We start from the raw sequence: 17,417 nt of genomic DNA on the forward strand, positions 1-17,417 counted from the left end.
GGTAATTTTATTGGTTGGTGATACATTGAACACGATGACCGCTACATTTCATAGAAATCTTGATTTCACAAGTACAGAAGCCTCTGATGAAGACGACCGTTGACAGTTGCAGATGCCCCAAGGGGTGACGGTGATTTGCCAGGTATAGTTACTTGTCTTTTATTGTCAACCTCATTTTTGCATGAACCTCCCTTTCGGGTTTTCGGCTCATCGAGGCGCTCATTCTTGCCTGAGTTGCGTACAATCTCAGCGAGCTCTTTCATATTCATTTTTTGTCCCTAACTTTTGCCTGGATCACCCTTTCGGGTTTTCGATCCACCGGGATGCGCATTTTTGCCTAGGCCGCCCTTTCGGGTTTTCGACTTACCACGCTGTTCTTTTCTCTTTAGACAAAGTATTTCTTGACTATATCGGCATTAACAGGATTTGGGAGCTCAACACCATCCATGTGTGTAAGAATCAAAGCACCACCAGAGAAAGCCTTCTTGACAACATAAGGACCTTCATAGTTAGGTGTCCACTTGCCCCTTGGGTCGGGTTGCTGACTTATCCTTCTTTTCAATACAAGTTCGCCTTCCTTGAATTCTCGAGGTCAGACTTTCTTGTCAAAAGCATTCTTCATTCGCACTTGATACAACTGTCCATGAGTCATAGCATCCATACGTTTCTCTTCAATCAGATTCAATTGATCGTACCGACTTTGACACCATTCAGCCTCAGTTAATTTTGCTTCCATGATTACTCGAAGAGATGGAATCTCCACTTCCAGAGGGAGAACTGCTTCCATGCCATACACAAGAGAGAAAGGAGTTGCCCCGGTTGAGCTGCGCACTGTAGTACGGTAACCATGCAGGGCAAAAGGTAGCATTTCATGCCAGTCTTTGTAAGTAGTGACCATCTTCTGAACAATCTTCTTGATGTTCTTGTTAGCGGCCTCAACTGCACCATTCATCTGAGGTCTATAAGGAGAAGAGTTGTGATGTTCAATCTTGAATTCTTCACATAAAGCTTGCATCATACTATTGTTCAGATTGGAACCATTGTCAGTGATAATTTTGTTGGGAACACCATATCGACAGATGATGTTATTCTTGATAAATTTGACAACCACTTGCTTGGTCACATTTGCATAGGAGGCAGCTTCAACCCACTTGGTGAAGTAGTCAATTTCCACTAGAATGAAACGATGTCCATTGGAAGCTTTCGGTTCAATTCTTCCGATCATGTCAATGCCCCACATAGAGAAAGGCCATGGGGAAGAGATAACTTTGAGGGCATGTGGAGGCACATGAATCTTGTCAGCATAAATTTGGCATTTGTGGCATCTTTTAGCATGTTTGTGGCAGTCACGCTCCATAGTTATCCAGTAATAGCCGGCTCTTAACAGTTTCCTCGACATAGCGTGGCCCGAAGCATGGGTCCCAAAGGTACCGTCATGTACATCATGCATCAATTTCTCAGCTTCTTGCTTGTCAACACATCTCAACAAGACCATGTCATAGTTCCTCTTGTATAGGATTTCTCCGTCCAGAAGGAATTTGCTAGCCCATCGTCTCAAAGTCTTTTTATCCCTGTTGGAAGCACCAGGTGGATATTCACGATTCTGCAAGAATTGTTTGATGTTGTAATACCAAGGCTTTCCATCATTCACATCTCTATCAGCTTGATCTGGCATATTTTCAATAGTAAACACATGAGCGGGTCTATCAAGACGCTGCACTTTGATTACAGGCACGTCATTCCAATGGTTGACACGAAACATGGAAGACAATGTAGCAAGAGCGTCAGCCATCTGATTTTCATCCCGAGGGATGTGGTGCAGCTCAACCTTGGTAAAGTATGTCAACAGACGTCTTGCGTAGTCACGATATGGGATCAACTTCTCATGATGAGTCTCCCACTCACCCTTTATCTAATTAATAACAAGTGCAGAATCTCCATAGATGTCAAGGTTTTTAATTCTCAGATCAAGGGCTTCTTCAATGCCCAAGATGCATGCTTCATATTCAGCTATGTTGTTTGTGCATTCAAAAGTTATTCGAGCAGTGAAAGGAATGTGGTGCCCCTGTGGAGTTACAATGATGGCCCCAATTCCTTTACCGTAAGCATTAACAGCACCATCAAACACCAATCCCCATTTGCTATTGGGATCCGGCCCTTCATTGATCAGTGGTTCTTCACAGTCTTTTGCTTTCAGATACATAATCTCTTCATCAGGGAAATCAAACTTAATTGGCTGGTAATCATCAAGAGGTTGACAAGCAAGATGCTCAGCAAGGACACTTCCTTTGATTGCTTTCTGAGCTTTGTACACAATATCATATTCAGACAACAACATTTGCCAACGTGCAATCTTTCCAGTAACAGCAGGTTTCTCAAAGATGTACTTGATTGGATCCATTCGGGATATCAACCAAGTTGTATGATTCACCATATAATGACGCAGGCATTTGGCAGCCCAGGCTAAAGCACAACAAGTCTTTTCAAGCATCGTATACCGAGTCTCACAGTCGGTGAACTTCTTGCTCAGATAGTAGATAGCATGCTCTTTCTTACCAGTCTCGTCTTGTTGACCGAGAACACACCCCACTGAATCATCTAATACTGACAAATACATAATCAAAGGCCTTCCTTCCACTGGTGGGACAAGGATAGGTGGTTCTAACAGGTATTCTTTAATGCTATCAAAAGCTTCCTGACATTCATCATTCCATACAACAGGCTGATTCTTTCTGAGCAATTTGAAAATGGGACCACAGGTAGTAGTCATGTGAGATATGAATCTTAAAATGTAATTCAGACGTCCGAGGAAACCTCTGACTTGCTTCTCAGTTTGGGGGGCCGGCATCTCTCTGATGGCTCGGACTTTGTCAGGATCAACTTCAATGCCTCTTTGACTGACAATGAAGCCTAGCAACTTTCCGGATCTTACACCAAATGTGCACTTGTTAGGATTCAACCGCAGCTTGTACTTTCTCAATCTTTCAAACATCTTTTTCAAATACACAACATGCTGCTCTTCATCACTTGACTTCACAATCATATCATCAACATATACTTCAATCTCTTTGTGAATCATATCATGAAACAGAGTTGTCATACCCCTTTGATAGGTAGCACCAGCGTTTATCAAGCCGAACGGCATCACTTTATAACAGAATGTTCCCCACGGAGTGATGAAGGACGTCTTTTCTCTATCTTCAGGAGACATTCGTATCTGATTATAACCAGAGAAGCCATCCATGAAAGAGAACACTTTAGACTGAGCAGTACTGTCAACAAGCACATCAATATGAGGCAATGGGAAGTTATCTTTTGGACTGGCTTTGTTCAGATCTCTGTAATCAACACACATTCGAACTTTCCCATCTTTCTTTGGTACTGGTACGATGTTGGCAATCCACTCAGGATATTCAGCTGTCATAAGGAAACCCGCATCAATCTGCTTTTGTACCTCAGCCTTAATCTTGAGAGCCATGTCTGGACGAGACCTTCTCAATTTCTGTTTGACAGGAGGACATTCAGGTCTTGTCGGAATCCGATGTTCCACAATCTTGGGATCTAGACCCGGCATATCTTCATAGGACCATGCAAAGACATCTGGATAATCATGGAGGAGCTGAATAATCTTCCTTTTCACTTCTGGCTCAAGTGCAGCACCAATCTTGATCTCTCGCTTGTTCTCTTCAGTACCCAGGTTGATAAGTTCAATTTCTTCCTGGTGAGGCTGAATGGCTCTTCTTTCTTGTTCAAGCAGTCGAGTGATCTCATACAGTATCTCTTCATCATCCTCCTCATCTTCAGCTTCATATACAGGGAATTCAAAATTTGGAGGAACCATAGGGTCACTGTGTTCAACGGGTTTATTATGGTTCAATCTGCATAATATGATTGGGATGATTTTAGAAAAAAGTTTTTCATGCAGATTTTTGAAATTAATAAGAAAAATACAGATGTTTTGGTTTTTTCTGGCATTACCATTATTTCCAAGAAAAAGGCACTAAAAAGTAAAAAAAAACAAAGAGTCGTGAGAAAGACGACAACTTTTATTGATAACGGCAATGCCGAAACAAACACGCCCTTACAATGATATTACTTTCGCCTTGGGCAGAGCGAAAGGATTGTTATTTTGAAAACAAAGAAAAACATGAGCAACAAGACACATTACATGGAAGCATGCATGACTAAAGGAACATCAATGGCTTCCCAATTTCTCACAGTGCCTCCTGGTATAACAAGGGTAGGCACGTAACCACCTCCAGCAGTATCTTCAGTAATAGCATTGATGTACCCAGCACTGTAGAAAGTTCCCTTTGAAACAGCAGATGTCGGGGAGAATCCAAGGCCTTCTTTACGCTTGTTTTCCAGAATCTGAATCACTTTGCCCCAGCCAGCAGCTTGCCCTGCTTGAACAGCCTTCTAGGCGTCTTTCAGTGAAGCCATGCTAGCACCCGCCCTCCGGGGCTCTGCACCCTCAACAGTCAAGCCTTGAAACGACGTCCCTTCAGCGGACCCTGCTTCAACACAAGAGAATGATGATACCTGGCTAACTAGATATGCTTCCTCACCATGCACAGTGACAATCTTACCATTCCTCATGAACTTGAGCTTCTGATGCAAAGTGGAAGTTACCGCTCCAGCGTCATGGATCCATGGTCTTCCGAGGAGACAACTGTAGGAAGCATTGATGTCCATAACTTGGAAAGTAATCTGAAATGTCTCGGGACCAACGGTAATTGGCAAGTCCACTTCCCCGAGAACATCCTTGCGGGATCCATCAAAAGCTTTAACCAGATAGCTGCTACCCCTCAGAGAAATTTCATGATAGCTCAATTGCCTTAGTGTGGATTCAGGCATTACATTCAGAGACGATCCAGTGTCCACCAATACATTGGATATCATATCAGACCCACAGTGTACCGAGATATGTAGAGCCAAGTTGTGGCGTTTCCCTGCTTCGGGGAGCTCATCGTCACCGAACCCCAAGTTGTTGCAGGCAGTAATATTACTCACTATCCCATCAAATTGATCCACAGAGACTTCGTGGTCAACATAAGCTTGCTCCAGTATCTTCATTAACACCTTCCTGTGAGCTTCTGAGCTCATAAGTAGAGACAAGATGGATATCTTTGATGGGGTTTGTAGCAGCTGGTCAACAATCTTATAGTCACTTTTCTTGATAAGCCTCAGGATTTCGTCCAGATTGGACTCTTCAATAGATTGGCCTGCTGGGCCGGTGTTCTTGTCAACAGGAGGAGCAACCGGTGGAGTTACCGTGGCAATAGGTGTCACCACCTTCTTTTGAAACAAGGGTGGACGGACTTTTCCACTTCTCAGAGTTGTAATTTCACTGGCAACATTGTCAATTGTAGCTGGGGATACCAGAGGCACCTCCACCCCGTTTTCAACCATGGTTGCATTGTATTTGTAGGGAATTGCTTTGGTAGAGGTATAAGATACCGGACCAGGTAGCCTGATCACCAAAGGCTCAACATTCTTTGCCTGAGATACACTTTCAACAGGAGAGTCATGGAACACTGGCACAATCACACATACATCACTGGCAATCAAATACTTGTCATCCATCAGGCTCTGGATATCATTTTGCACCACACAACAGCCCATAGGATTCTGCAGACATTCTGAACAAGAATCATGATCATGTTTGAACAGAGAAGCCTGGCAAAGTTTGACATGTAATGGCACCAAGGGAGTGACAACATTACGGACATCCAATATGGGCTCTTCCTGAGGAACAGGGATTCCTTCGAAGGCCTCGATCATGTTAACAGCAGCATGGTTTGGAAGCGGATTATCAAGAACATGAGGAACACTGTTCTCAAAAGTCAACCGTCCCTTTTCTATCAGATCCTTCACAATATATTTCAGAGCAAAGCAACCTTCGACATCATGGCCTTGAGCACCCTGATGGAATTCACATGTTAGGTCCTGACGGAACCTGGGAGGCAATGGATTAAGCGGAGGCTTGCCTGGTCTAGTAACACAGTGTCCCTTAGCCAATAGAGTTGGGAGCAGCTCACCATACCGCATTGGTATTGTCGGAAAAGAAGGTTTGGGTCGGGGACCCTGTTGTTGCTGCCGTTGCTGTTGAGCAGGGGGCTGTTGTTGTGTTTGCTGGGGGATGGCATTGACGGGCATTGGTGGTTGACCCGGTGGCAGAGGATATTGCTGGTAGAATGGTGGGAAGAAAGGATGTTGAGAGTACTGCATGTAGTGATAGGGCCAAGGTAATTGTGTAGCAGCTGCGGATGGGTTACCAGACACCATTCCTACGTCAGATTCTTTCCTCTTGTGATGACCGTTACCGTACTTCTTCGGTGCACTGTTTGAAGATTCACCTTTCTCAAGGACAATAATACCATCTCGGACAGCCTCCTCTAGACGAGTTCCCATTGTAACCATATCAGAGAAGTTGTTCGGAGCAGAGACTATCATTCTCTCCTTATATTCCTTCTTCAGAGTCTTCAGGAATGTCTGTGTCAATTCTTCCTCATCAAGTCGAGGAGAAACACGGGCAGCTGCCCCTCTCCACCTCTGAGCATATTCACGGAAGGTTTCATCTGATTTCTGAGATAGGGCTTTAAGAGAGTCCCTATTTGGCCTTAGACGGGTATTGAACTCATATTGACCTTCAAAAGCAGCAGCGAGTTCTTCAAAAGTATGGATGTTGTCTTTGCTCAGACTAGTGTACCAATCTGCTGCATCATCTGTCAAGCTACTCTGAAAGCAATGGATCATCAGCGCATCATTATCTGCGTAATTAGCCATCTTTCGGACATACCGGATAACATGGTTATGTGGGCAAGAAGTCCCATTGTATTTGTCAAATTCTGGTTCTTTGAATTTCTTAGGAACCTCAAATCGGGATACCAAGCATAGATCACGAGCTTTAGCAGGAGCACCATTGTTTCCTCGGCTAGCCTTGACCTCACGGAGTTCTCCAGCCAACTCCCTCAACTGTCTTTTCATAGATTCCATTGCGGGATCTTGTCCACGCGGAGTATCAACATCAATCACCTGTTGCACAGTGTGTACAATAGGGTCGGTAACAACAGTGGTTACTTGAGGCATAGCAGTGGATACAGGAATCTGTCCTTGACCAGCGACACCAGAGACACCAGCAGCAGTATTAGGAGAGTAGTAAGCTGAGAGGCCATAAGGACGGCCGTTGGGCATAACAAAGCGAGCATCAGTAGCCACAGTAGACAGTGGGATAGAGGGAATCACCTCAGCAGTAATTGGAACAGAAGTGGCTGGTTGTTCCTGTGCAGCCATCATAGCGGACATAGCGTCATGAGCCTTAGCCAAGTCTTCTTTCATAGCAGCCAATTCGGCACGGAGCTGAGCATTTTCTTCTTCAAAGTTAGCCATCATCCTTCTCTTGTGAAATCTTGTCTGATGAATTCTGTCTGGTTGGTAGACTTTGCGAACACGGGCCACTTTTCAGACTGCGGCGGACAAAACCAGGAGGCAATGAGCACGAGAGAAGTTCTTTGTGACCAATGAATGCATATGATGCATGAAATGTGTTGATGCATATGCAAAAAAGACTCTTTTTAGGTTATCGAAGGGTTTTAGACAAATAATAAACTCGTAAACATTACTAAACCACAATTAACATAAACGGGAAACAAACAACCAACATATAGTTTTACAAGACAATTTCAACATAAACAAATGGAAATAACAACAGGAAAAGAAATCCTCAAGCATAGGAAGTGGAAGCATCATCCTCAGACTCAGACTCATAGCTGCAGTATCGTGCATAGAAGTCACGGGCACCCCTAGCCCTCTTGGAGTCCCTCATAAGCATCCTATCTTTCTCTTCAATCTCTCTCTTAGCGTTAGCTAACTCTTTCTTCAGTGTCAAGACCTCATGAGTCTGCTGCTCGCCCTTTCCATCCAAAGTCATGATCAAGTTCTCAGCCTCGTAGTATCTAGCCCTCCACTGATGCTTCTCCCGACTCTCCATAGCTAGATGCTCCTGATACATCTCCTGGGTAGGTGGGAGTAGAGGCAAAGGCATGGTAGGAACAGATGCAGACACATATCTCATAGAGGGGTAAGGCATACCGATCTCCTCAGCTTGGTTTATCACCCACTGTGTATAGGCCTCATGAGCAACACCGGACCTTACACCCATGTGCTTCACCTCTTTCTTTCGAAGCTTAGTCCAAGCTTCCATGAAATCCTCTCTAATTCCCGTGGGAGCACTGGAGTAGTGAAAGAAGTAAGGAGCCGTAGCAAGATTGATGGGCTTATCTTTCATCGGGAAACCAAATTGTCGCAAAGCAAGCTCCGGGTTATAGTTAATTCCACCCCGGGTACCAAGAAGAGGTACATTAAGAAACTTCCCACCACCAAAGATAATTTCCTTAACTCTAGAAGCTGGAGTAAGCCAAACCACTTCATTAGGAGTGAGAGCCATAATCTTCTGTGAAATAGACCAATTCCTCGGATTGTCGTGGAAAGACTGCGGAAGGTGCGAAATAAACCACCTATAGAGGAGAGGCACACAACAAAGAATGTATCCACGACCTTTGTCGGAGCGATCGTGAATAGCATGGTATGTGTCAGCTAGCAAAGTAGGGACCGGATTCTTGGAGTGGAAGATCATAATAGCATTCATGTCCACGAAGCCATCAAGATTCGGAAAGAGAATAAGCCCATAGATGAGAAGTGCAAGAATAGCCTCAAGAGTGTCCTGACAAGTGGTATTGAGGTTGGCTTTCCCAAGAAGATACTCTGAAGTGAACCCTCGGATGCGTGCCTTAGTGATAAGATTCTTGGAGACATCGGTGGTCTTGAGATAGAGATCTTTAGCAATAACCAATGGAGTAGGAGAATTTTCAGGTCCTGAGAAAGGTATCCCCTTAGCAATAGATAAACCTATCAAGGAAGAATAAGCCTCTAGAGTAGGCACCAACTGAAAGTCTGGGAAAGTGAAGCACCGATACCCCTGATCATAGAATTGTACTAGAGTGTGCACAAGCTTCTCATCCACATTAGTATGGAGAATAGGAAGTAAAGCCCCGTAACGACGTCGGAAACCAGTTGGATCCTCAATCTTGAGTGCCAAATCTCTCAAACTAGCCAAATCCACTTCCTTGAACTTGTAAGACTTAGTCATCTTCATCCCTACAATGTTTACAAATTCAACTTGTCTAAGCCCTTCGATAACAATGCATGACAAAAGTTTATGCATGTATGCATGTATGCATGAATGCATGATTATGTTCAAGTTCGGAGAAAACATGGTGGGTTGGAGTTCAAAGTCAAGGAGTCATGGGTGGACACGGTGTCCGGTGAAACTAGGGCTTTAGGAAGTAGTAACCGGGTTCTAAAAAGGTTCCCAAGTTGCAACCTCTCCGACGTATCTCATGGTGTCACGAGACAACACTCGCTCCATGATTATACGTGGAAGGTCTAACTTGAGTTTAGTATCGCGTGACGACTAAAACTCGAGACAACACTCGGTTTAGCCTCCGCACTACGTCCTAGAAAATGGCCATGGATGGGTTTGGTTATCTACGGTTCATAGCGTCATAGAACTATTAGAAGTAAAGTGCCTAAACGCGACAACACGCGCCGACAACATCACCCCCAAAATGCCTCAGCTATGTGGGATTGATCGCATAATCCAAAACACGAGGCAACCCCCGGAATGAATTGTCGATTATATCCCTCCTAAATCCTAAGTTCACTCAGCCCGGCTGCAGGACTTTTGATATTCTCACCCCACACGTTTGCAAGAATTTAAACATTTATTCACATAGGAAAGCAAGTAAAAGAAACAAGTAAAAAGAGCGCTAGCGTGGAAATAAAGACTAGGCGTAACTCTCGAATCTCCCCAGTGAAGTCGCCAGCTGTTTTATCTTGGTTTTCGGGTGTCAAACATTGATTACGTTTGAACCTTTTAAACCGGTGATATCTTATTTTTTCTTGGGAAGGGAAAAAGTAAGCAAAACCCTTGAGAATCGAGGTCCGGGAGTTGTTTTCGCTACGGGAAGGTGTTAGGCACCCATAACGACTATAGTAACCTATAGGAACCGTCTTTAATTTCTACGCGCGCGCTTTATTTTTAAATGCTATTTTGAAAGATGTTATTAAACCTAAGAGTGTTCTAAGTGAAGAATTGGAGGGAGAAGAATGTTTTTGGATTTTTATTTTAGTTGAATTGAAGGAATTTTGTTCCTTGCCTACGTACCCGTTTAAGGGATCAAATCCACCGTAGTTCTCTCTCAAAAAATGTTTTTTTTGTTTTTGTTGGTTGATTTTAAGTTTGAAAATGGGAGTTGAAGAATAGAAAGAGGCCTCAAGGGCATGAGATTTAGAAAAGAGTGGGGTTTGATTAGTTATTTGCAAGAAACAAGTCAAAGTATGATTAAAATTTGTTGAAATTTGATTAAGAAAATAAAAGGAAAATTCAATGGGGTTTTGACCCCAAGGTTTATTATGAAAAATGTTTGAGTGAAGTTGTTCACATTTGTTTGGAAAATTGGTTTTTTCTAAGTATAAGTCCTAGGCATTCATCTAAACATACAATCCTAAACATACATCTAAACATGCATATTCTAGCTATATTATAGTGATGTGTGTGCATGTGTCGGTGTTTGTGTCGGTGTACATTATTAGAGTCCATTGTCCTTTACATCATACCCTAGATACATTCTATGGCCTCTTTGCCAAGGAATTAAAGTTGCATAAAAGCAAAATACAAAAAAACTCCTAAGTATTTACATTCTAATTTTTTGTATGAAAATTTAAAGTGCTAAAAAGAATATGAAGGGATGAGGAAGTGGGATGGAGAAATGCTTGTAATACTCATGGAACAAGGGGTAGAAATGTTAGTAGAGAGAGATGAAAAATGATGGGACTATGAACAAAGAAAAATGGTATGGAAAGATAGTAAAAGTTAGAGGTAAAAAAACAACCAAAGGGGCCTAAAAGGCTAATAATGGGAGAAACAAGGTCATGGCCTATAATTGTTCAAGTCATGCTTGTTTTCAAATAGCTTTAGGTGCTGAATTACTTGGAGATTTGAACAAGTGGATCCTTGCGAGCTTCAGATCCTTTTGGTAAGCTTCGAAACCGAAAATAAATCGGTGTTGATCTTCTTCTTCTTCGAACTGGTCTGATTTTGCTTCGATTTCCCTTCTTCTCTCTTCCTTTATCCCTGTGATCGCACGATTTGTCACTCCAGTGATGAATCTGTGCTTGAATTGCAGGGAAACAAGCTCGATGATGAAGATTACGCGAGTAATCCCTGAGAGTTTGTTGAATCCGAAAACCTTTTCGATGAATTGCAATTTTTGATCTTGATTCTCAGAAACTTGTATTGATTTTCGTGTATTTGGCAATGGATTGGTGAATTTGTGATAGTTCTGTGTTGAATTTGCAAAGAATTGGTGTAGTTTTGTGTTTGTTACGGTGGTTCAAAGGCTGAAAAAGTTTGTTAGAGTTTTTGTTAGGGTGGCGCGTGGGCGCGTGGAAATGAATGGTGTCAGTTTTTTTTGGTGAGTTGGCAATGAATCCTTGGCTCTGTGATGCTGATGTGTTGTATTTATATCTGACATGTGTACTTGTGAGCCAGTGGCAAGCTGCCACGTGTTTCTTGACTTGTTTGGACTGGAACCTGGACTTTTGGCCTTGAAGGACTGATCTGCAATTCCTAAACATCAAAGGACCAATTTGCAATTGACTAACAAACTTTAAAACAAAAAAACTTGACTAAAATTCGAATAAAAACTTAAAAAGAAATGAAAATGAGATAGAGGGACGAAAATGCAATTACTAAAAATTTGAGGACTAAAAGGAAAATTAATAAAATTGGAATAAAATTGGTAAACTTGACTAAACGTAAAGTGAAACCAATAAAAAACACACAACGGACTAAAACGAGCCAATGGCCTAAATGAGGTACTTTAAAGTACCTCTCTGCCGAAATTTCGTGTGAAATGACCAAAATGCCCCTGGGGCTAAAACGACTGAAAATGACTCAGATGCAAATTTAAAATGGATTTTTAACAGAGAAATGAAACAACAGTTTATTTAAACCAACTTGAAAGACTCAGAGACAATTTTTAAGATTTGAACAGAGTCTTGACACTTGAAAAGACTAAAATGCCCCTAGGGGCAAAACTGACCTAAGATGACTTCAAATGTAATTTTTTTGAAATGGATTCTGACATGGAATGAATCAAAGATTTATTCAAACTTATCTGAAAAGGACTTTAAACAAAATTTTGAAAGACTGAGAGAAATTTTGACACAGGAAATGACTAAAATGCCCTTCCATGTGAATTTTGCAAATAACATTGAAATAGAATGCAGAGAAAGATGCCATTGATCAGAGACAGTTCAAATGACTTATAATGCAAGAAAAAAAGGAATTGAGTTAGTATTTTTAGGTCCAAAATTAGGGTATGACAATCATAATTGTGGGGTTTACCATGACTTTGTGTTGTTTTTGTGGTTTTGATGAAAAATGGGTCAAATGATGATTTTTGTTAAGAGGATGTTGTAGTGCAAATTTTATATGGAATTGAGTGTCTTTTCATGTTTAGAAATGTTTAAACAAACTTTGGGATCAAATTTGAGCTTTGCGAAAATGAGGTTTTTCCCGAGACTGGACTGTCATAACTCGCATTTGCAAGTAAATCACTCGCAGTTGCGAGTTGCACAGGACAAAACTCCCTATTTCGCGTTCTTGTGTCTTTTTCGCACGTTTCTGTTTTGAATTGGTTTTCGGTGTAAACATAAAAGTTGTAGATAATTTTGTTAACTTTCCAGAGACTTTGGTTTGACTTGAAAATGATTTTTGGTTTTTGAGTTATGATGAAAATACTCCAAGGTGGTCTTGGTGAAATTTTACAAAAATTCCGCATAACTACTCTTAAGTCGACCCACACCTTATGGATTGGTTCCAAACTTCAAACTTATGTTTTATGAGTTCAATTAAGGTGTTTAGTAGTATTTAAACTATGATGTGAGGGGTCTAACTTGTTTTGATTTCAAAATGGAAAATTTCTTGAAAAGTGTTTCGGTGAGACGAACTTTGTGATTTTTATGAATTCATCGTATTTGGCCGATGAAATGCTTATGTAACCTCTACTGCACGTATATGTGACTTGTGAGGATACATGGCATAGGCAATTGAGCTCGTTTACTTGGTTTTGGCTTAGGTGCTCAATTATTTTCAATGTTGTGATTTTTGGAGACGAACTTGGTAGAAAATGATTTTTGAGAGCCAATTGCTTATGAACCCTTTATGAATAGATTAATATGATGATGAGATGATGGTTGTTGAAGGTTGAATATGATGTTTATCATAAATGTTGTATTATTCCACTTTGCTTGGTTTATGAGAAGTATGTGGAATTGTTGTGGGATATTGTGTAGTTGATGATGATTTATGTGATGATGACTCTTATGTGAATTATGATTGTTGAATGTGTGGACATGTATACTTGATAATGCAATGTTGTTGAGATAGTCAATGTAATTGGAGGTGTACTTTTACATTGTCGTTGTTGTGGTGAAGTTGTGCATTATCGGGTCGTTGTTGTATGTCCATGCATCATATCATATTGAGTCATATGTTGAAATGTAAAAGGAGGTGTACTTTTACATAGTTGTTGTAAGAGGAGGTGTACTCTTACATGTAAGAGGAGGTGTACTCTTACATAGATGTGCGGTTGGCATCTAATGACTGTTGTTATGGTACCACATGCATATATGTGTCGAGTATAGGCGCATTGCATATTGAAATGTTATCTTGTTGTTGCATGTGAATGGTGATTGTTGATGATAAGTGTGTTTGATGAATACATACTTGTGACATTTGGAATTTAATGGTTGATGAGTTGTGACATAATTGAATATGTGACTTGATGAATTTGTGTATTGGTGAAATTTGGTTAATGTTGTGATTGTGTGGATTGGTGTATATGTACATTGGTGGATTTTGTTGACGGTTGTGAATAATTGAACTATGTTCTAATTGCATGTCTCACTTGTTTGTGCTTATACACTTGGTGAATCAATTGAAGATAATTATTTTGATATTAATGATGATGTGAGATTTGTATATGTATATACGCATATGATGTGGTGATTTCTTTGATGATGATGATTACTTGCTTATAACTTTGAAATGATGAACTGTACTTGTGTTAAGTTAAGTATGCTAAGTGAAGAACGAGGTGAGTAATCCTTTCATTGATTGTTATTGATAAATGATGAGCTTGTGTCAATGTCTTGATTAGAGATTGAACATGTCTGTTATGCTATGATAGCTTGAGGTGCAAGTAATGGGGGATATTAACCATATGATGCTAGTATTCTAGGAGGGACAGTTATGTATATGTGATATGTATGAATCATTGAATGCTATGTTTTTATATGTTGATTATGATTAATGTAATGCTTACCCCCAGTGGTTTCGACCGCCTACCTGTCTGTATGGATGGGTAGACGTTGTGCAGGATTAGTCGCTTGGTGAGTTGCTTGTTGGATGTTTGGATAGCGGGAGCTAGCCTCCGTTATCATTTTGGAGTTATAGTATAGGGCTCTGATTAGGTTGAGTCAGTGTCTTTTGTTGTGTTGGACTTATTGTTTTGTTGAGGTGTACTCATTGTTGAGACTTCAGAGGATTTTATGTTGATGTCGATGTATGGCCATGACATATGTATTGATGGAGATATATGTTTGTATTCCGCTGTGACTGTTGAGATATTATTATATATGCGTGCTGGTTGTTGTTTAGATGAGACGTAGCGTCTATTTCTTGAATATTTGTTATATTCGCATGTTTTATCGCTTTAATAGAAATAGGGTGTTACAATGATAGTCCCTCGTTGGAGTCTTCTATTAAAAAATCTAGGGAGGAAGAAAAGAAAGTTCTCATTGCTAAAGCTACCAATGAAGAAAGAAAGAAGGAATTAGAGGAAGTAAAGATGAACATTAAAAAAGCAACTAACGAGGTTAACAACTTAAGAGGAGCTTCAATATTGCTTCAATCAAAACTAGAAGAAGATAACTTAATTCTCAACAACGTTAAAGAAAGTATTCGCCTTGCTACTATATTTCCTCGATGGGATAAAGGCAACAGCTATATTTTTCGAACCAAACCATCTTTGCATTTCATTCAATGGGATCCAGGAGGGTGATCTCTTGTTCATTGGACGAGTCAGCATGTTTGGGAAGCTCTTTATTAGTATGAGAACTCGGGGTCGAGTTCTTCAGAGGTGGAGGAGACTGATGTAGGAGAGTTTCCATAGTATTTTATTATTTCTACATAATTTTATTATTTGTTTGTTTTGTTTAAAGGTTGTTATTTTTGGCTCATTAGGGTTTGTTATTTCCCTATTTAAGCTTAACAGATGTAGGCTAAGAGACAACTTTTATTCATTCAATAATATTTTAGAGAGTTTTCTCAATTTATGGTGGATTCCGGAACCCTATTTTCCCAAGTTTGTCGCTTGCAAACTTGTATCTTTTCGATCTAGGTTTAGCGCTTGATAGCCTACGCATTCGACTGCGTCACAATTTGATACTTATATATGAAATCTAAAAAACAAGTGCATCACACGGGTGGAGTCTAGTGATATCTAGATGTCGAAACATAATTTATAAATGTAATACGTGATTATCATTTTGAAATATCTAGATGATTGTTTTGATATATTCTTATTTCAATTATCATGAGGATAACTTGGTCTGATTGTTGAACATTGAACTTTCACTCACCTTATGCTCTACACAGCTTTGTCAGTTGTCTTATCAGCAACCCTATATTTTTACCAATCAGAACTTATAAAGAGTGTTTTGAAAATGGGACAGGTCGATTCCACCGATTTGGCCAAGAGACGAACTCCTTACCAGTTTGATCATGGTTTATGATCGAGCAAGCGCAAAAACCGGTGTTACATCATCAAACCGGTCTAAAATTAGATTGAACCAGTAATAACCATCATACCGGTTTGCAAAAAAATGGGCAAACTGTAACCAAAAAACCTCTCGCAATAGATAGATTGTAGGAAATAGTGGGAATTTTTTTTAAGGAGAAATTGTGGGAATTTATGGTTTGAAGTATGAAGCATCCTATTTTGGTGGGAATTTATGTTTTTGAAAGAGAAATGGTGGGATTTATGTTTTAGAGTAGAATTGCAAATGGTCACAACCTACCAAAACTTGACACTTTATACACATAAAGTAAATAAATATGAGAGAGAGAGAGAGAGAGAGAGAGAGAGAGATTTATTTTTCAAATAAAGAGGTAAAGACAGAAAAATTAAAAGTTACTTTTCAACCAAAATTTTATTGAACAAGTGACTTCAAACACACAAGAGAGGGGTGAATTGTGTTCTTTAGAAAACGATTTAAAATAAGCACTTAAAAAATGTTTTAACCAATTAAAATAAAGTGCTTATAAAAGGTTTAAATAAATATAAAAATAGATATGGTGAGATAAAATAAATGACAAATAAAGTAAAAGAGATAAAGGGATGAGAGAAAAGACACAAGAAGTTTATACTAGTTCGGCATAAAACAACAAGGCATAGTCTAGTCCCCAAGGAAAAGTCCCTTGAGATATTCGCTGCTCAAGCTTTTAATTAGGATAAGCTGGTAACCTTTACAAATAACGAACACTCTCCAAACAAAACAATCCTTTGTAGAAGAGTATCTAAAACCAAGAGATATCACCTCTCTTTAAACCTTGGGATCGCACCCAATACAAATAAGAGTTACAACAATAAAATAATACACCAAATGTGTAGATATAGTACGTGTTTGCCATACCGGTGGAAGTGGGAAAAATGCCATTTTGGCTAAAGCTCCAATTTGGAGCTTCTGCTTTTTCACGGCAGATTTGCTTTGGTAACTGTGCCTGCCGTGGTTTTGGTTGGGAAAAAGCTATACCAAACACACGCATAACAAATTGAAGCACAAGAACTACAAGATAAACTATGTAGTATAAAAGAGCTCTCAAGATAATAAATTAGCAAGTGTAAAAATAATGAGAGTGATGAATAATAAGTTTTGACAATGTTTGAGTGCAAAATATTAGTTGTTACAAAAGTGATAGCACGAGGCACCTATTTATATGAAAATGGTAATGATGTGCTTGAAGAAAAAAAATAGTCGTTGTGACAAATTGAAATCCAAGTATGGCATATCAGAATATTTCCAATGGCATGAAAGACAATTAATTCCAATGGAAACAAAATTGATTCACCAAAATCAAATATGTGAATGCACAATCAATTATACGTTGATTTTGAAAACACGTAAGGCAAATTGCAAGCTTTGTAGTCTATATCCAACATGTCAAAGTCAAGGTCATAAAGAAATATGATTTTCCATATATAAACATGGTCACAAATAAATATGTG

The sequence above is a fragment of the Medicago sativa genome, chromosome 2 (assembly GCF_051527215.1).
Source record: "Medicago sativa cultivar Bolivia chromosome 2, Bolivia_mono, whole genome shotgun sequence".
Lineage (NCBI taxonomy): Eukaryota > Viridiplantae > Streptophyta > Magnoliopsida > Fabales > Fabaceae > Medicago > Medicago sativa.